General features: G+C 44.6%; 1 protein-coding gene across 5 annotated transcripts in view; it reads right to left on the bottom strand.

The window, feature by feature from the left end:
- FER (FER tyrosine kinase) overlaps positions 1-21,526 on the bottom strand; it is a 634,526-nt gene that overhangs the window by 276,244 nt on the left and 336,756 nt on the right. The window lies entirely within an intron of this gene.

The following is a 21,526-nucleotide window of genomic DNA, read 5'->3' as shown; positions in this document are numbered from 1 at the left end:
AGCTGTGAGGAAAAAATGGCGCCAGTGTGCTGAGGAGATAGGCTCCGCCCCCTTCTCGGCGGCCTTTCTCCCGCTTTTTATGGAAAAATTGGCAGGGGTTAAATGCATCCATATAGCCCAGGAGCTATATGTGATGTATTTTTTGCCAAAAAAGGTGTTTTATTGCGTCTCTGGGCGCCCCCCCCCCAGCGCCCTGCACCCTCAGTGACCGGAGTGTGAAGTGTGCTGAGAGCAATGGCGCACAGCAGCGGTACTGTGCGCTACCTTATTGAAGACAGGACGTCTTCTGCCGCCGATTTTCCGGACCTCTTCAGTCTTCTGGCTCTGTAAGGGGGCCGGCGGCGCGGCTCTGGGACCCATCCATGGCTGGGCCTGTGATCGTCCCTCTGGAGCTAATGTCCAGTAGCCTAAGAAGCCCAATCCACTCTGCACGCAGGTGAGTTCGCTTCTTCTCCCCTTAGTCCCTCGGTGCAGTGAGCCTGTTGCCAGCAGGTCTCACTGAAAATAAAAAACCTACTTTAAACTTTTACACTAAGCAGCTCAGGAGAGCCCCTTAGCCTGCACCCGTCTCGTTCGGGCACAAAAATCTAACTGAGGCTTGGAGGAGGGTCATAGGGGGAGGAGCCAGTGCACACCAGGTAGTCCTAAAGCTTTTTACTTTTGTGCCCAGTGTCCTGCGGAGCCGCTATTCCCCATGGTCCTTTTGGAGTCCCCAGCATCCACTAGGACGTTAGAGAAATGCTATTACCAATAAAAAAACACAAAAAAATACATGTTTTTAAAAAATTTTATTAGATTCCGCCAGCAAAGTGTGGCAGATTGAAAATGATGAATTTACTGTCTAAAAGCACTGTTGTCGAATTTACAATCTTCAATTGAATATACTTTTGTCGAAATGCCGCATTTGTACCATTGCAGAAATGTCGAATTTGACAAATGTCGAATTTGGAATGGCCGTTTTTTTGGCGAAAAGTACTGTATTGCATTGTCTATTTATTTTTTTTTGGGCGAAAATGTCCCGTTTTTCGACATTTTCGGGAATTCGACCGCAATTGCATATACCCCAGAGAGAGAGTATGCCAGCACACACCCCAGCGCTATATGACCCAGGAAAAAACACAGTATGTTTACCCAGTAGCGCTTTTGTTATGTATATGCGCCAATTATGTGCCCCCCCTCTACTTTAAAACCTTTCTTTCACCGTCTGTCAAGCAGGGGAGAGTCCGGGGAGCATCCTCTCAGCGGTGCTGTGGAGAAAAATGGTGCTGATGAGTGCTGAGGGAGAAGCCCCGCCCCCTCGGTGGCGGCCTTCTGTCCCGCTCAAATTTTCCAATAACATGGCGGGGGCTCTTTATATACATGTACAGTGCCCAGCTGTACATGTATATATGTGTATTTGCCATAGTAGAGGTTTATATTGCTGCCCAGGGCGCCGCCCCCCCCCCCCCCCCCCCGCGCCCTGCACCCTTACAGTGACCGAGGTGTGTGAGGTGAATGGGAGCAATGGCGCACAGCTACAGTGCTGTGCGTTACCTCAATGAAGATCAAGGTGTCTTCTGCCGTATCAGATGTCTGTTCCTCAATACTCACCCGGCTTCTATCTTCCGGCTCTGCGAGGAGGACGGCGGCGCGGCTCTGGGACGGATGGCGAGGGTGAGACCTGCGTACCGATCCCCCTGGAGCTAATGGTGTCCAGTAGCCTAAGAAACAGAGCCCTGAAACTCAGTGAAGTGGGTCTGTTTCTCTCTCCTCAGTCCCTCGATGCAGGGAGTCTGTTGCCAGCAGGCTCCCTGAAAATAAAAAACCTAACTAAAATGCTTTCTTTACAGGAAACTCAGGAGAGCTCCTGAAATGCACCCAGTCTCCACTGGGCACAGTATCAAACTGGGGTCTGGAGGAGGGGCATAGAGGGAGGAGCCAGTGCACACCCAGAGTCAAAGTCTTTCTTAAAGTGCCCATGTCTCCTGCGGAGCCCGTCTATTCCCATGGTCCTTACGGAGTCCCAGCATCCTCTAGGACGTTAGAGAAAAATTGTTATTGATGCTGTCAATAAATAATTTGACCATTTAATAGAGGTACCTAGAGATTGTTAACACTGGTGACTGTGATTACTAATACCGGGCCCTTACGTTTTATATGGAATTTATATTGGAGAAGCGTTTAAACCGTTTATAGTTGATCAGATTTATTAGATCACTCCATAATTGGATGTCTGGTGGTTTATCTAATGGATAGGAGTTTGTTTCTTTGAATTTGTGGGTATTTTTATAATGGATACCGAATTAATTAATTTACTAGGTTTCTTACACTTGTGAACCGGGTAGATTCTATATCTTTTTGAATCTTCCTCATATTTGAATATCCGAAAGTCAGGCCCAAGCTGATGATCCATGAGGTATGTGTTACTCCATTGGAATAATTCCAATTTATGTTCTATTAAAAAGGAAATTAACAAACGTTACCGAATGTTTTCTAAATTAGGCTTGGTCCTTGATATATCAATCAAGCTCCATTGAAGTGTTGAAAAATTGTCCAAATATAATTGAGTGATCATTTATGTGCAGACAATATTTACCAAACTAATGAGGTATGTCTTTTACAATGTGTGCCCTGTTGTTCTTTTTTGTTCTCTTATTTCCTTGTTCTCCATTGTATTTAATGTATTCTGTGTCCTCCTCATGCTGTTAAGCCATGTCCTTCAGATACCAATATGTCATGTTATATTTGAGTTTAGGATGTTTATTGCTGTACATTGTTTTGATTTACTGTTCTATAATTGTAGATATCACCCCTGATGAAGTCTTGGAACAAGACGAAACACGTTGGGTTATTGATTTATCTATTCATTGTCTGATGATACCTCCGAGTCTATAATAAGGAGGAGGAGGAAATTGTAGTGACATATCTAAATTTTTTCCTCATTATTACAAACTGATTGCTCAAAATTATATGATTGATGTAAATGTGTCAACTCTGTATATTCATGGACATTGGTTTTGAACTTATGTTTTTATAAATAAATTTTTATGCTATTATATGCTATTGGACGGAATCCATCTGAAAAACGATATAAGGGTCTGTTTTTAGAGTAGGGAGTTGATACGACCCCCTTGGCGCCATTACCTCTATTTCTTTTTATTTAAGAAGTCTGTGAGACGAAACGCGTTGGGTTAAGACAGCGATTTTACAAATATAATTTTCAATATACACTCAACGTTACTTGAGTGTATATGAATATTTGATCGGGCGCACAAAAGCAAATATATCTACCTGTAAACACACGGAAAAAAGGTTTTATCTTTTGTCAATACATGTAATAAATAGCTTCCAATAGCAGCTCCTATAGGACAACTGGATGTCAAGATAAGATAAATATATAAATCTCTGATAAACTAGAGACAAACATAAGGAGCGCTGGTTTAAAATTCAATTCATAAATGTAATATCAATTTAAACACACATAGTATAGTAAAAACTCAATTGAGTATCTATATAAGCTGACGCTTCAATAAGCTCATAAAAGTGCACATAACTGTATTTAAAAGTTCAAAGATAGATTCCAATCATGATCTACAGCAACAGAAATCAGATGGTAATTGTCGGTCAAAGCTTAATTAACAATCCAGGGTTCCTTTTATCTGCCTTTCAGTTGTAATTATGTCCTCCAAGTGCGCAGATGATTAGAGAGCATAGAATGGTTTTATGATAATTCAGATTAGAGCTCTATAGCAGTTCAATTATCCGTTTAGTATAATCACACAGACAATGCAGAAGATGGAATTACCAGACCAGGCTGTCACGGAAATTTCTCCACCAAATTGCTAGTATTTTTCAAGCTGACACTGCATGGATACTTAACGGTGTTGGACCCAGCGGTCAGGATGTCCCGGGAGGGCTTGCCGGATATGGCGGTCACGGCGTTCGGTCCTCACAGCTGGTAGACGCACTGAAAGGTTTGTACACGGAGGAAACGAGTGGCAGGGAACCAGGCTGGCTGTAGCATACACAGTGCACAATGGAGCATCCTCTACGCGTTTCTCCGCTCTAGTGGTAAGCGGTTTCCTCAGGAGGTTAATACAGGTGTCCATAGCAGGTATGCTTATAAAGTCCATTCAGCCAATAAGAAAGTCTCATTCGTTTGGACTACACCTGTATTTAATTGATGCACCAGCTTAATTCATTCAGAGGAAATAAACCTATCTATCTTTATAGGGAAAACTCTATCAATCGATAAAACATGCTTAAGGGAGATTACATGTATCTAAATTCTTTGTTGACACATCAATAATTGCATACAGGTATATAAATTATAGTATTCTACATAACAACATTTCCTTATTTCATTATTATTTAATTTATGGCATCACAGAGAACATCAGTATCATTTAAACAGAAAATGCCTATAGCACTCCTAATATTACTCAGAGCTTTGGTTTAAGCATAAGTCTCAATAGCTCATCAGGTAAGTTCTCGGACTCCAGCTCCCAAGGTCACAGGATCGAGCCACAGCGAGACCAACAACAAAATCAGATCACAACCTTAACTTATGTAGTTATTTACTTTAGCTTTTTTAAGTAGACAATAGTTCAACATTGCCAGACCTAGACTAATAAAGTTTTTTTATATAAAAAAATATGTATATATATATATATATATATATATATATATATAACCAGACACCCACACAAAAAAAAAAAAAAAAAGTAATAGAATTACAAGAGGAGGGAGACCCATCACAAACAATGCAAATCTATGATGTATCTAGAGCAAAAATAAACAGACCCTTTAAGAAAAAGAGTGAATTCTACCCTACTCAATACAAAAGTGGTTTTATAGAGACCTTCTATACCACTACTTTACAAGACTTTAAAGAGCTATGTATGCCCTCGGGAAGACTGTCTAAGGGGAATAATGTATTTAAGAGGGACAACCTTCATCCTAATGAAAGAAGGGCCATTAGCAATTTGAAAAAAGATAAGTCTATTATTATAAAAAATGCGAACAAGGGAGGAGGGGGAGTGGTACAAGATGTGGTTGATTATATACAGGAAGCAGATCGCCAGCTAACTAATGTGAAATTCTATAAGAAATTACCAGGAGATCCTACCATTAGGTTCCTGTGTGATCTAAAACAAATATTGGCTGATGCCCTGGCGTGTGGTGTGATATCCAGGGAGGAATATCATTTTTTATTTAATGCACATCCTATCACTCCCACTTATTATCACCTCCCTAAAATTCATAAATCACTTTTTTCACCTCCTGGACGTCCTATTATTTCGGGTGTAGGGTCACTCACTTCTAATTTATCTGCATATGTTGATTTCTTTTTACAGCCACATGTCAAAAGTTTAAGGTCTTATATAAAAGATACCACCCACTTTTTACACCTAATCAGGGAGCTGAAATGGCAAGAAGATTTCTTGCTAGTTACCTGTGATGTAGAATCACTCTACACCAACATACCGCATGATCTGGGTCTTAAAGTTATAGAGAAGTATTTATCTCAGGATTCCACACTGTCACGTGAGCACTGTCACTTTATTTTGGATTCTATCTGGTATATTCTTAAACACAATTATTTTTTGTTTAATGATGAATTTTTCTTGCAGATTCATGGTACCGCCATGGGCACCAGGTTCGCTCCAAGCTTTGCCAACTTATATATGGGGAACCTTGAAAATCAGTACATATGGGGGGGCCCCTTCGGAGCGAACCTGGTGCTCTATGGTAGGTACATAGATGATTTGTTTATTATTTGGAAAGGGGACACAACATCTGTTCCACATTTTATTGATTTTCTTAATTCAAACACTTTTGGTCTTTTTTTCACAAGCACAGTTCATAAGACGGATATGACGTTCCTGGATATCGCACTACACGCTGGGGCAATTAATCAACCTATTCAAACTAAAACATTTAGAAAAAAGGTTGACTGTAACACTTTCTTGGGATACACAAGTTGCCACTATAAACCTTGGGTCAATAATATCCCCAAAAGCCAGTATCTGAGGATTAAAAGAAATTGTTCCAATGAGAATGATTTTATTATCCAAAGTAGGGAACTGACACAATCTCTTTTGGATCAATGCTATCCGAAATTTCTCCTAGATTTGGCTTATGAGGAGGTACCAAAACAATGTAGGCAGGAAATTCTACTAGATAAATCTGAAAAAAAGAAGATCAGTTATATATCAGAAAATAATGAACCACTCTTTATTTCAAGATTTAATAATTCATCAAATAAGATTAGAGATATCCTGACAAAAAACTTCTCTGTGTTAAAGATGGACAAGGTGCTATCAGGGTGTTTGAATGATAAACCTAGAATAGTTTTCAAAAGAGCTAACAACCTACAAAACCACCTTTCACCCAGTTATTTCAAACCCATTTCTACTTACTGCACTAAGAAGCCTCATATATCTCAGGCACAGAGAGGACAATGTAAGAAATGTTTTAAACCCAGATGTATCACCTGTAGATTCATTGATTCAGAGAGCCATGACTTTTCAGCCCCGAAAGACACTGGGAATTATAAATTTAGTATTATCGGATCCATTACCTGTCAGACCACATATGTTATATATGTAATAACTTGCATATGTGGCCTGCAGTATGTAGGTCGTACTACCCGGTCACTCAACACACGGTTCTTAGAACATAGAAGACTTATTAATAAGAAGTCACTCATGCACAGTGTGCCCAGACATGTGGTTCAATCACATGAGGGGGACATTAAGGTTATCTCTATTAAGGGCATTGAGCACATAGAAGAGACCCCAAGAGGTGGCGATAGGTTCAATCGCCTCTGTAAGCGAGAGGCGTATTGGATCTGTTCGCTTAATACCCTTGTTCCAATGGGTTTGAACGAAAACATTGAAATGAACAACATATGACAAAATAGTCTATGGCCCAATATTGTATGACTATGTATCTATAGAATACTATTACTTTTTTTTTTTTTTTTGTGGGTGTCTGGTTATATATTTATACAGGTTGAGTATCCCATATCCAAATATTCCAAAATACGGAATATTCCGAAATACAGACTTATTTTTAGTGAGAGTGAGACAGTGAAACCTTTGTTTTTTGATGGCTCAATGTATACAAACTTTGTTTAATACACAAAGTTATTAAAAATATTGTATTAAATGACCTTCAGGCTGTGTGTATAAGGTGTATTTGAAACATACATAAATTGTGTGAATGTACACACACTTTGTTTAATGCACAAAGTTACAAAAAATATTGGCTACAATGACCTTCAGGCTGTGTGTATAAGGTGTATATGTAACACAAATGCATTCTGTGCTTAGATTTAGGTCCCAACACCATGATATCTCATTATGGTATGCAGTTATTCCAAAATACGGAAAAATCCCATATCCAAAATACCTCTGGTCCCAAGCATTTTGGATAAGGGATACTCAACCTGTACATATTTTTTTATATAAAAAAAACTTTATTAGTCTAGGTCTGGCAATGTTGAAATATTGTCTACTTAAAAAAGCTAAAGTAAATAACTACATAAATTAAGGTTGTGATCTGATTTTGTTGTGGGTCTCGCTGTGGCTCGATCCTGTGACCTTGGGAGCTGGAGTCCGAGAACTTACCTGATTAGCTATTGAGACTTATGCTTAAACCAAAGCTCTGAGTAATATTAGGAGTGCTATAGGCATTTTCTGTTTAAATGATACTGATGTTCTCTGTGATGCCATAAATTAAATAATAATGAAATAATAAGAATTTACTTACCGATAATTCTATTTCTCGTAGTCCGTAGTGGATGCTGGGAACTCCGTAAGGACCATGGGGAATAGCGGCTCCGCAGGAGACAGGGCACATCTAAAGAAAGCTTTAGGATCACCTGGTGTGCACTGGCTCCTCCCCCTATGACCCTCCTCCAAGCCTCAGTTAGGATACTGTGCCCGGACGAGCGTACACAATAAGGAAGGATTTTGAATCCCGGGTAAGACTCATACCAGCCACACCAATCACACTGTACAACTTGTGATCTGAACCCAGTTAACAGCATGATAATAGAGAAGCCTCTATAAAAGATGGCTCACTACAACAATAACCCGAATTTTTTGGTAACAATAATTATGTACCAGTATTGCAGACAATCCGCACTTGGGATGGGCGCCCAGCATCCACTACGGACTACGAGAAATAGAATTATCGGTAAGTAAATTCTTATTTTCTCTGACGTCCTAGTGGATGCTGGGAACTCCGTAAGGACCATGGGGATTATACCAAAGCTCCCAAACGGGCGGGAGAGTGCGGATGACTCTGCAGCACCGAATGAGAGAACTCCAGGTCCTCCTCAGCCAGGGTATCAAATTTGTAGAATTTTACAAACGTATTTGCTCCTGACCAAGTAACTGCTCGGCAAAGTTGTAAAGCCGAGACCCCTCGGGCAGCTGCCCAAGATGAGCCCACCTTCCTTGTGGAGTGGGCATTTTAAGATTTTTGGCTGTGGCAGGCCTGCCACAGAATGTGCAAACTGAATTGTACTACAAATCCAACGAGCAATCGTCTGCTTAGAAGCAGGAGCACCCAGTTTGTTGGGTGCATACAGGATAAACAGCGAGTCAGATTTTCTGACTCCAGCCGTCCTGGAAACATATATTTTCAGGGCCCTGACCACGTCAAGCAACTTGGAATCCTCCAAGTCCTTAGTAGCCGCAGGTACCACAATAGGTTGCTTCATGTGAAATGCAGAAACCACCTTAGGTAGAAATTGAGGACAAGTCCTCAATTCTGCCCTGTCAGAATGAAATATTAAATAAGGGCTTTTATATGATAAAGCCGCCAATTCTGACACACGCCTGGCTGAAGCCAGGGCTAACAGCATCGTCACCTTCCATGTGAGATATTTTAAGTCCACAGTGGTGAGTGGTTCAAACCAATGTGACTTTAGGAAACTCAACACAACATTGAGATCCCAAGGTGCCACTGGAGGCACAAAAGGAGGCTGTATATGCAGTACCCCTTTTACAAATGTCTGAACTTCAGGCACTGAAGCCAGTTCCTTTTGGAAGAAAATCGACAGGGCCGAAATTTGAACCTTAATGGACCCTAATTTTAGGCCCATAGACTGTCCTGTTTGCAGGAAATGCAGGAAACGACCCAGTTGAAATTCCTCTGTAGGGGCCTTCTTGGCCTCCCACCACGCAACATATTTTCGCCAAATGCGGTGATAATGTTTTGCGGTTACGTCCTTCCTGGCCTTGACCAGGGTAGGGATGACTTCATCTGGAATGCCTTTTCCTTCAGGATCCGGCGTTCAACCGCCAAGCCGTCAAACGCAGCCGCGGTAAGTCTTGGAACAGACAAGGCCCCTGCTGGAGCAGGTCCTTTCTTAGAGGTAGAGGCCACGGTTCGTCCGTGAGCATCTCTTGAAGTTCCGGATACCAAGTCCTTCTTGGCCAATCCGGAACCACGAGTATAGTTCTTACTCCTCTCCTTCTTATGATTCTCAGTACTTTTGGTATGAGAGGCAGAGGAGGGAACACATACACTGACTGGTACACCCACGGTGTTACCAGAGCATCCACCGCTATTGCCTGAGGGTCCCCTGACCTGGCGCAATATCTGTCTAGTTTTTTGTTTAGACGGGACGCCATTATGTCCACCTTTGGTTTTTCCCAACGGTTTACAATCAGGTGGAAGACTTCTGGGTGAAGTCCCCACTCTCCCGGGTGAAGGTCGTGTCTGCTGAGGAAGTCTGCTTCCCAGTTGTCCACTCCCGGAATGAACACTGCTGACAGTGCTATCACATGATTTTCCGCCCAGCGAAGAATCCTTGCAGCTTCTGCCATTGCCCCCCTGCTTCCCGTGCCGCCCTGTCTGTTTACGTGGGCGACTGATGTGATGTTGTCCGATTGGATCAATACCGCCTGACCCTGAAGCAGGGGTTTCGCTTGACTTAGGGCATTGTAAATGGCCCTTAGTTCCAGAATGTTTATATGAAGAGATGTCTCCAGGCTTGACCATAAGCCCTGGAAATTCCTTCCCTGTGTGACTGCTCCCCAGCCTCGCAGGCTGGCATCCGTGGCCACCAGGACCCAGTCCCGAATGCCGAATCTGCGGCCCTCTAGAAGATGAGCACTCTGCAACCACCACAGGAGGGATACCCTTGTCCCCGGTGACAGGGTTATCCGCTGAAGCATCTGAAGATGCGACCCGGACCATTTGTCCAGTAGGTTCCACTAGAAAGTCTTGCGTGGAATCTGCCGAATGGGATTGCTTCGTAGGAAGCCACCATTTTTACCCAGAACCCTTGTGCATTGATGCACTGAGACTTGGTTCGGTTTTAGGAGGTTCCTGACTAGCTCGGATAACTCCCTGGCTTTCTCCTCCGGGAGAAACACCTTCTTTCTGGACTGTGTCCAGGATCATCCCTAGGAACAGAAGACAAGTCGTCGGAACCAGCTGCGATTTTGGAATATTGAGAATCCAATCGTGCTGCCGCAACACTACCTGATATAGTGCTACACCGATCTCCAACTGTTCCCTGGATCTTACCCTTATCAGGGAATCGTCCAAGTAACGGATAACTAAAATTCCCTTCCTTCGAAGGAATATCATCATTACGGTCATTACTTCAGTAAAGACCCGGGGTGCCGTGGACCATCCCTACGGCAGCGTCCGAACTGATAGTGACAGTTCTGTACCATAACCTGAAATACCCTTGGTGAGAAGGGTAAATTTTGACATGAAGGTAAGCATCCTTGATGTCCCGAGACATCATGTAGTCCCCTTCTTCCAGGTTTGCAATCACTGCTCTGAGTGACTCAATTTTGAATTTGAACCTCTGTATGCAAGTGTTCAAAGATTTTAGATTTTTGATTTTAAAATCGGTCTCACCGAGCCGTCTGGCTTCGGTACCACAATAGTGTGGAATAATACCCCGTTCCCTGTTGCAGGAGGGGTACCTTGATTATCACCTGCTGGGAATACAGCTTGTGAATGGTTTCCAAAACTGCCTCCCTGTCAGCGGGAGACGTCGGTAAAACAGACCTTTGGAAACGGCGAGGGGGATACGTCTCGAATTCCAATTTGTACCCCTGAAATATTACCTGAAGGATCCAGGGGTCTACTTGCGAGTGAGCCCACTGCGCACTGAAATTCATTGAGAACGGGACCCCACCGTGCCTGAACTTGTAAAGCCCTAGCGTCATACTGAGGGCTTGGCAGAGGCGGAAAAGAGTTTCTGTTCATTGGAACTGGCTGATCTCTGCAGCCATTTTCCTCTCCCTCTGTCACGAGCAGAAAAGAGGAACCCTTTTGTCCGCTTGCCAACCAGGCCTGCGCCTGATAATACGGCGTCTTATTTTGAGAGGCGACCTGGGGTACATCCCCTCTTTTAAGGCAATACTTCCAAATGCCGTTTGGAATCCGCATCACCTGACCACTTTACTGGTATAATTGGACAACGCACTTATACTTGATGCCAGTCGGCAAATATTCCGCTGTGCATCATGCATATATAGAAATGCATCTTTTAATTGCTCTATAGGCAATAATATACTGTCCTTATCTAGGATATCATATTTCCAGTCAGGGAATCCGACCACGCCAACCCAGCACTGCACATCCAGGCTGAGGCGATTGCTGGTCGCAGTATAACACCAGTATGTGTGTAAATACATTTTAGGATACCCTCCTGCTTTCTATCAGCAGGATCCTTAAGGGCGGCCATCTCAAGAGAGGGTAGAGCCCTTGTTCTTACAAGCGTGTGAGCGCCTTATCCCCCCTAGGGGGTGTTTCCCAACGCACCCTAACCTCTGGCGGGAAAAGGTATACTGCCAATAACTTTTTAGAAATTATCAATTGTTATCGGGGGGAAACCCACGCATTTTATTTCTCAGATTCAGGAAAACTACAGGAAGTTTTTCCTCACCAACATAATACCCCTTTTTTTTTTGGTGGTATTCATATTATCAGAAAAGTGTAAACTTTTTTCATTGCCTCAATCATGCAATGTGTGGCCCTATTTTGAAATCACGGTTGTCTCTTCACCGTCGACACAGGAGTCAGTATCCGTGTCGGCGTCTGTATCTGAGGTAACGGGCGCTTTAGAGCCCCTATATGAGACGTCTGGACATGCACAAGCTTGTCAGGAATCGACTTGCCAGGCTGACATCCGTCCGCCGCTGCGGACTCCGTCCTGGCTCCCTGCGGTCGCCTGTCACCTATGCCCCTGCCATGGGACATCATCAGGGGCCTGGGAGCATTCCTGGGACAGCGGGCATGTGGCGCGCCGCGTCCCTGCTGGGCCGCAGCGTGGGCGCCGCCATGACAGTCTGTAAACAGCCAGTACACTGCGGCCAATCCGGTGCTTGGCCGCACCCACTTTCCTTCACTCATCCAATCCCTGTGCACCATGGGGTACATAAGAGACTGCAGGATCAGTCTGCAGGCATCCTGGACTTTGTCTCATTCCTGCGACCCATGTGAAAGGATCTGTTCCTGTTCCTCCTGTGTTCCTGGTTCTCTGGTTAAGAACTTGTACTCCTGGTTACTCTGCACAGCTCCGTGGAACTTCAAGGCCCAGCAATACCTGCAACCTGCAACAAGGCTTCACACTCATCACCACCTTGTGTGCTTCAGCCTGCAGTTGAGACTGACTCCAGGTGTGTTTCATTCCTCCACCTGTGATACAGCTTGCTGCTGCCAGTGCCTCATCACCTGCACTGTGAAGTCAGACTCCTGCCTCTGCTCAGGTTTGCCATTCTACACCTTGCTGCCTAAGTTTCCTGTTTTAAAACCTGCACTGGTTTCCAAACCAGAACCATTTCACAAGCACTTGTTCTTCTGTTTATATATTACCGGTTATTATTTTCTCAAGTCATCTGTCATCCATTGCCATAGATTTTCAGTTATCATGCTGAGTGATTGACTTTATTCATCTGTTATTATTGTTTCTGCTACCATCCTGTTTAATATCATCTGCCAAATAAATACCATTGCGCTCATGCGCAGGAACGTTATCCAACCTCCTCGTTTTCTCCCATCTACCTCCACTGACCCACTAGCGCCCCCTCCGGGGACACAGCCCAAACACAATCTGACAGTAAGTCCAGGATCGATGGACTCGGATGGTGGACGGAGTGTGGGGTCAGAGGCCTTGCAAAATCTGGTCTCCCGTCTGGATGGTCAAGAGGTTGCGCAGCAGCAGATGCTTCAATTCCTGCAAGGGATGTCCTCCCGATTAGATACACTACAGCAATCCCTGCCTAGTGTACTCTCTCCTACTGTTCCTGTTACTCCAGCACCTGCCAGTGCTGTGAGTTCTTCTATGCCGGCTGCATCAGCTCCAGTGTCACGTCTGCATCTGCCCGTGCCGAGCAAGTATGATGGCAGTCCTAAGTTATGTCGCGGGTTTCTCAATCAATGTGAAATACAGTTTGAGTTATTGCCACATAATTTCCCCACGCCAAGATCCAAGGTTGCCTACATCATCTCCTTACTCTCTGGATCTGCTCTGAGTTGGGTGTCTCCTCTGTGGGAACGTGCTGACCCTCTGATTAACAACTACACAGACTTCGTGTCAACCTTCAGACGGATCTTTGACGAGCCTGGTCGTGCTACATCAGCTTCGGCAGACCTGATCCAACTTCGTCAAGGTACCCGAAGCATGGGACAATATGTCATCCAGTTCCAGACGTTGGCTGCAGAGGTTCAGTGGAACAACCAAGCTCTGGTAGCAGCTTTCTGGCACGGACTCTCGGATCGGATCAAGGATGAATTGGCGACCCGTGACATTCCTGTTCAACTGTCTGATTTGACCTCCCTGTGCATTAAGTTGGACTCTCGCATCCGCGAACGCAATAATGAACGCGCTCGGAGTGAGCCACGCAGATCAAGGTTCATACCTTCTGTACAGTTTCAGTCTCCCTCTTCTGACGAGCCTATGCAGATAAATAGGTCCCGCCTAACTCCTGAAGAGCGGGCAAGAAGAATACGTGAGAGACTCTGCCTATACTGTGCTGCTGCGGGCCATCAGATTAACTCCTGCACGGTGCGTTCGGGAAACGCCAGATCCTGACTTGTAAGGGAGGAGTCAAGTTAGGATCTTTCAGTCAAGCTCCTTCTCAACAAGACCTCATCCTTCCAGTGATGCTAGAGACTCCAGTTGGGCTCCAGTCTGCGGCAGCATTAGTGGACTGCGGTGCTGCAGGAAACTTTATCACCCAAGCTGCGGTAAATAAATTTTGCCTATCTACCTGTGAACTTTCTTGTCCAGTTTACATTACTGCTGTGGATGGTAGTCGAATCTCCAAGGGGAACATTTCTCATCAAACTGTTCCAGTGGTTCTGGGAGTTGGATTTCTCCATTCTGAACTGATCAAGTTCCTGGTCATCCCTCAAGCCACCCAGGAGATTGTCTTGGGCATGCCCTGGCTCCAGCTACATAATCCACAGTTTGACTGGTCAACGTTGCAGCTTACCTCATGCGGTTCACATTGTCATCAATCCTGCTTAGCCCAAGTGTGTCCCATTAAGTCTACCGAAGTAAAGACACAGTCAAGTCTCCCAGCAGCTTATCAAGACTTCTCAGACGTCTTCTGTGAAAAGGCTGCTGATATCCTGCCGCCCCATAGGGAATGGGATTGTCCCATCGATCTCCTTCCTGGCAAGAAGCCACCTAGGGGGCGCACCTACCCGTTGTCTGTTCCTGAAACTGAGGCGATGAGTAATTACATCAGAGAGAATCTTCAGAAGGGATTCATCCGTCCGTCATCATCTCCCGCTGGTGCAGGTTTCTTCTTTGTTAAAAAGAAGGATGGAGGACTGCGTCCATGCATTGACTATCGGGGTCTCAATGACATTACTATCAAGAATAGTTATCCATTACCACTCATTACCGAATTATTTGACAGAGTTAAAGGAGCCCGCATCTTCACCAAGTTAGATCTCCGCGGTGCCTATAATCTCGTCAGAATCCGGAGTGGTGACGAGTGGAAGACAGCTTTCAACACTCGAGATGGCCATTATGAATACCTGGTAATGCCATTTGGGTTGAGTAATGCTCCAGCAGTGTTTCAACACTTTGTGAACGAAATCTTTCGTGATGTCCTGTATAAGTACCTCGTTGTTTACTTAGATGATATCCTTATCTTCTCCCAAGACCTTCCATCTCATCGTCTACAAGTTTGTGAAGTTCTCCGACGTCTTCGTGAGAACCGGCTCTACGGGAAACTATCTAAATGCACCTTTGAAGTTCCCTCTATACCCTTCCTGGGTTATATAATTTCCGGATCGGATCTTCAGATGGACCCGACAAAATTGGAAGCTATTGCCAATTGGTCCATTCCAAACTCTCTCAAGTCTATCCAGCGATTCCTGGGTTTCGCCAACTACTATAGAAAATTTATTCGAGGATTCTCCACTCTCATCGCTCCTATTACCAACCTAACTCGGAAAGGGGCAGACCATTCCAACTGGTCAGAAGAAGCCTTGGCAGCCTTCCAGAAGATCAAGCTAGCCTTTATGTCTGCTCCAGTGCTGTCTCAGCCAGATGTCAACAGACCATTCGAGTTGGAGGTAGATGCCTCTACAGTTGGGGTTGGAGCTGTTCTCTCCCAGAAGGGATCCGATGGGAAAGTCCATCCTTGTGGATTTTATTCTCGAAAGTTTCTTCCTGCAGAAGCTAACTACTCCGTGGGAGATCAAGAACTACTGGCGATCAAGCTGGCTCTCGAGGAATGGAGATATCTCCTAGAAGGGGCCAAACATCCGTTTAATATCTACACGGATCATAAAAACCTGCTATATTTAAAGGCAGCTCAGTGCCTTAACCCTCGCCAGTCCAGGTGGGCTATGTTTTTCTCACGTTTTAATTTCAAGCTTCATTTCCGCCCAGGTTCGCAGAATGTGAAAGCCGACGCGTTATCCCGATCCATGGAATCTGAAGAAGGAACATCTGACTCAGTGCCACATTCCATCCTGAGTCCCGTGGTTTTCGCTGCATCTCAAGTCTCCCCAGCTCCTCCTCCTGGTAAGACTTTTGTTTCCCCAGATCTCCGTCCCAAGTTGCTATCTTGTGCCCATCAATCCAAGTTTACTGGTCATCCTGGGGTCCTGAAGACCTACAAGTTCCTTTCTGCTACATATTGGTGGCCAAAGATGAAAATGGACATCCAGGATTTCGTGGCATCCTGTCCTAAATGTGTGCAGCACAAGACTCCTCGTCAGTCTCCAGCAGGTCAGTTACAACCACTGTCTATCCCTAGTCGTCCCTGGTCACACCTGTCCATGGATTTTATCACCGACCTTCCTCCTTCTCAAGGACATAATACCATTTGGGTTGTAGTGGACAGATTCACCAAGATGGCTCATTTTGTTCCTCTCCAGGGTCTCCCTTCTGCCCCAAAACTTGCCCAAATCTTCCTACGGGAGATTTTCCGCTTACATGGTTTACCCTCTGAAATAATATCTGACCGGGGGGTACAGTTTGTAGCGAGGTTTTGGAGGGCCCTCTGTTCTGCCATGCAGGTCAAACTGAAGTTTTCATCTTCATACCATCCTCAGACGAATGGGCAGACAGAGAGGGTCAATCAAGAACTTGAGACTTTTTTAAGATTATATGTTTCATCTTCCCAGGATGACTGGTTCGATCTGCTCCCATGGGCCGAGTTTGCCCACAACTTTCGATACCATACTGCCACTGAAACGACACCATTCTTTGCAGTATATGGGCAACATCCCCGTGTACCTGATTTCCAAGAACTCCCTCATATGGATGTTCCTGCTGCCACTACTGCTCTGACTCAGTTTTCATCTATTTGGAGAAAAATTCACGTTTCCCTCAAAAAGGCCTCCAGTCGGTACAAGGTCTTTGCCGACCGCAAGAGACGTGCGGTTCCCCATTTGAAACCTGGGGACAAGGTTTGGCTATCAACCCGTAACCTCCGTCTCAGGGTCCCATCCATGAAGTTTGCACCACGCTTCATTGGTCCTTACCCTGTCGAAAGAGTCATCAACCCAGTGGCCTATAAATTAAAGTTACCATCTTCCCTTCGTATACCTAACGCTTTTCATATTTCTCTCCTCAGACCTCTAGTCCTAAACCGCTTTCAGAATACTCTTCCAGTAGGTCCCAAGGTTCGAACTCAGCGGGGCGTGGAATTCGAGATCAACAAAATTCTGGACTCCCGTTGTCGGTATGGACGTCTCCAGTACCTGGTCGATTGGTCCGGTTATGGCCCAGAGGAGAGAAGTTGGGTGAATTCGTCCGATGTCCATGCTCCTAGGTTGGTCCGTGTCTTCCACAGCACTCATCCCTCCAAATCACGTGGGTGTTCGGTGTCCACCCCTAAAGGAGGGGGTACTGTCAGGAATCGACTTGCCAGGCTGACATCCGTCCGCCGCTGCGGACTCCGTCCTGGCTCCCTGCGGTCGCCTGTCACCTATGCCCCTGCCATGGGACATCATCAGGGGCCTGGGAGCATTCCTGGGACAGCGGGCATGTGGCGCGCCGCGTCCCTGCTGGGCCGCAGCGTGGGCGCCGCCATGACAGTCTGTAAACAGCCAGTACACTGCGGCCAATCCGGTGCTTGGCCGCACCCACTTTCCTTCACTCATCCAATCCCTGTGCACCATGGGGTACATAAGAGACTGCAGGATCAGTCTGCAGGCATCCTGGACTTTGTGTCATTCCTGCGACCCATGTGAAAGGATCTGTTCCTGTTCCTCCTGTGTTCCTGGTTCTCTGGTTAAGAACTTGTACTCCTGGTTACTCTGCACAGCTCCGTGGAACTTCAAGGCCCAGCAATACCTGCAACCTGCAACAAGGCTTCACACTCATCACCACCTTGTGTGCTTCAGCCTGCAGTTGAGACTGACTCCAGGTGTGTTTCATTCCTCCACCTGTGATACAGCTTGCTGCTGCCAGTGCCTCATCACCTGCACTGTGAAGTCAGACTCCTGCCTCTGCTCAGGTTTGCCATTCTACACCTTGCTGCCTAAGTTTCCTGTTTTAAAACCTGCACTGGTTTCCAAACCAGAACCATTTCACAAGCACTTGTTCTTCTGTTTATATATTACCGGTTATTATTTTCTCAAGTCATCTGTCATCCATTGCCATAGACTTTCAGTTATCATGCTGAGTGATTGACTTTATTCATCTGTTATTATTGTTTCTGCTACCATCCTGTTTAATATCATCTGCCAAATAAATACCATTGCGCTCATGCGCAGGAACGTTATCCAACCTCCTCGTTTTCTCCCATCTACCTCCACTGACCCACTAGCGCCCCCTCCGGGGACACAGCCCAAACACAATCTGACAAAGCTGAGTAGCCGGCTGTCTCATGTCAACCACTGTCTTTTATACAAAGCTGACACTGTCACGCAATTTCCACAGTACATCCACTCAGGTGTCGACCCCCCAGGGGGTGACAACACTATTACAGACACTCTACTCCGTCTCCTCATCATTTTTCTCCTCATACATGTCGACACAAACGTACCGACACACAGCACACACACAGGGAATGCTCTGATAGAGGACAGGACCCCACTAGCCCTTTGGGGAGACAGAGGGAGAGTTTTGCCAGCACACACCAGAGCGCTATATATATACAGGGATAACCTTATATAAGTGTTTTTCCCTTTATAGCTGCTGTATTGTTTATACTGCGCCTAATTTGTGCCCCCCTCTCTTTTTTAACCCCTTTCTGTAGTGTAGTGACTGCAGGGGAGAGCCAGGGAGCTTCCCTCCAACTGAGCTGTGAGGGAAAATGGCGCCAGTGTGCTGAGGAGATAAGAACGCAGAGAAAGGGGCGGAGCCTATCATCCGTTTTCTTGTATGTTTTGGCAGGGGTTAAATGCATCCATATAGCCCAGGAGTTATATGTGATGCATTTATTTTAGCCATAAAAGGTTTTCTAACGATTTATTGCGTCTCAGGGCGCTGCCCCCCCAGCGCCCTGCACCCTCAGTGACCAGAGTGTGAAGTGTGCTGAGAGCAATGGCGCACAGCTGCGGTGCTGTGCGCCTACCTTTATCTGAAGACAGGAAAGTCTTCTGCCGCCGATTTTTCCGGACCTCTTCGCTCTTCTGGCTCTGTAAGGGGGCCGGCGGCGCGGCTCCGGTGACCCATCCAGGCTGAACCTGTGATCATCCCTCTGGAGCTAATGTCCAGTAGCCTAAGAAGCCCAATCCACTCTGCACGCAGGTGAGTTCGCTTCTTCTCCCCTTAGTCCCTCGATGCAGTGAGCCTGTTGCCAGCAGGTCTCACTGAAAATAATAAACCTAAACTAAAACTTTCACAAAGAGCTCAGGAGAGCCCCTAGTGTGCACCCTTCTCGTCGGGCACAGAAATCTAACTGAGGCTTGGAGGAGGGTCATAGGGGGAGGAGCCAGTGCACACCAGGTGATCCTAAAGCTTTCTTTAGATGTGCCCTGTCTCCTGCGGAGCCGCTATTCCCCATGGTCCTTACGGAGTTCCCAGCATCCACTAGGACGTCAGAGAAAAGGAAATGTTATGTAGAATACTATAATTTATATACCTGTATGCAATTATTGATGTGTCAACAAAGAATTTAGATACATGTAATCTCCCTTAAGCATGTTTTATCGATTGATAGAGTTTTCCCTATAAAGATAGATAGGTTTATTTCCTCTGAATGAATTAAGCTGGTGCATCAATTAAATACAGGTGTAGTCCAAACGAATGAGACTTTCTTATTGGCTGAATGGACTTTATAAGCATACCTGCTATGGACACCTGTATTAACCTCCTGAGGAAACCGCTTACCACTAGAGCGGAGAAACGCGTAGAGGATGCTCCATTGTGCACTGTGTATGCTACAGCCAGCCTGGTTCCCTGACACTCGTTTCCTCCGTGTACAAACCTTTCAGTGCGTCTACCAGCTGTGAGGACCGAACGCCGTGACCGCCATATCCGGCAAGCCCTCCTGGGACATCCTGACCGCTGGGTCCAACACCGTTAAGTATCCATGCAGTGTCAGCTTGAAAAATACTAGCAATTTGGTGGAGAAATTTCCGTGACAGCCTGGTCTGGTAATTCCATCTTCTGCATGGTCTGTGTGATTATACTAAACGGATAATTGAACTGCTATAGAGCTCTAATCTGAATTATCATAAAACCATTCTATGCTCTCTAATCATCTGCGCACTTGGAGGACATAATTACAACTGAAAGGCAGATAAAAGGAACCCTGGATTGCTAATTAAGCTTTGACCGACAATTACCATCTGATTTCTGTTGCTGTAGATCATGATTGGAATCTATCTTTGAACTTTTAAATACAGTTATGTGCACTTTTATGAGCTTATTGAAGCGTCAGCTTATATAGATACTCAATTGAGTTTTTACTATACTATGTGTGTTTAAATTGATATTAAATTTATGAATTGAATTTTAAACCAGCGCTCCTTATGTTTGTCTCTAGTTTAAGACAGCGATTTTGTCGTTCCTTCAAGGAGGATCAATCATCATGTCGATATGTGACTGAAATTAATTGTTACCAACACCAATATCTGTACGAAACATCGTTGATTGTCACTTTGGACATGTGATACAGCTCATTTTTACTGTGTTTTATAAAATAAATAAGTCTATTTCTTATGACTATTTTATTGTATAAGTGAAAACATTTTTGACATACCAAAGAATATCACCAGCTCCCTGGGGAAACCTTTTCTTTGTTATATATATATATATATTCTGGTATGAATGGTCGACAAATTTCAGTAATTGCAAAAAAATTAAACTGTAAAACACAGTCATGCAACTTAATAAGAGACTATAAAATGCATGATTTCCAAATGTCCTGTAGATGTAATGTGTGCTTCAGAGAAGGAGGGAACAAACACTTACTGTGAATGACTACACCTAAGACATAATGGTGTTGGAGAAAACAGTTTGACTCTGCTTAATAGTTAAACTAAAAAATAATACTACACAGTCATAAAAATATAATGCACATAGAATTCACTTATACCCAATATGTGCTCACATAAGTAGCTCAAAGGTAAATGATATGGATAGTTGTAACATTATTTTAAAAAGAGAAAAAATATATATATGACTGAACATTTGGGGTGAATTTCTATTACATAAAACTGTGACTATGAAAACATCTGAACTGTCTGGTAATAATTCTTGCAAAGAGCAACGAACCTTCATGAAGACTAACCCCGGTCTTTATGATTCAATGTTTGCGAAACCACAGTATTTATACAATCAACAAAATGAATCATAAATTGTGCCTGCATATTCTTTGTCATGCCATTGCCCCATTGTGCATAACTGGAGGATAGAGGTGAATATCATAGTATGGGCTCTAGGACAGATAGAAAAGTGACGTTTTCCACACTCGCAGAAAACAAAGCTAATTGTGCTATCAATACAAAAATCACAAGTCCTTTGTTAGTAACCAATACGACTAAAGTTCAGAATAAAACCATAGATATACAGTTGCTGAAATAATGCTTCAGACAACAATGTAGAAATCAGGCTTTGGGAAGAAATGGGATATGCTTGTAG

Source organism: Pseudophryne corroboree, chromosome 1 (genome assembly GCF_028390025.1).
Source record: "Pseudophryne corroboree isolate aPseCor3 chromosome 1, aPseCor3.hap2, whole genome shotgun sequence".
Taxonomy (NCBI): domain Eukaryota; kingdom Metazoa; phylum Chordata; class Amphibia; order Anura; family Myobatrachidae; genus Pseudophryne; species Pseudophryne corroboree.
Note: the sequence above shows the minus strand (reverse complement) of the source record. Positions and strands in the feature narration are given on the sequence as shown.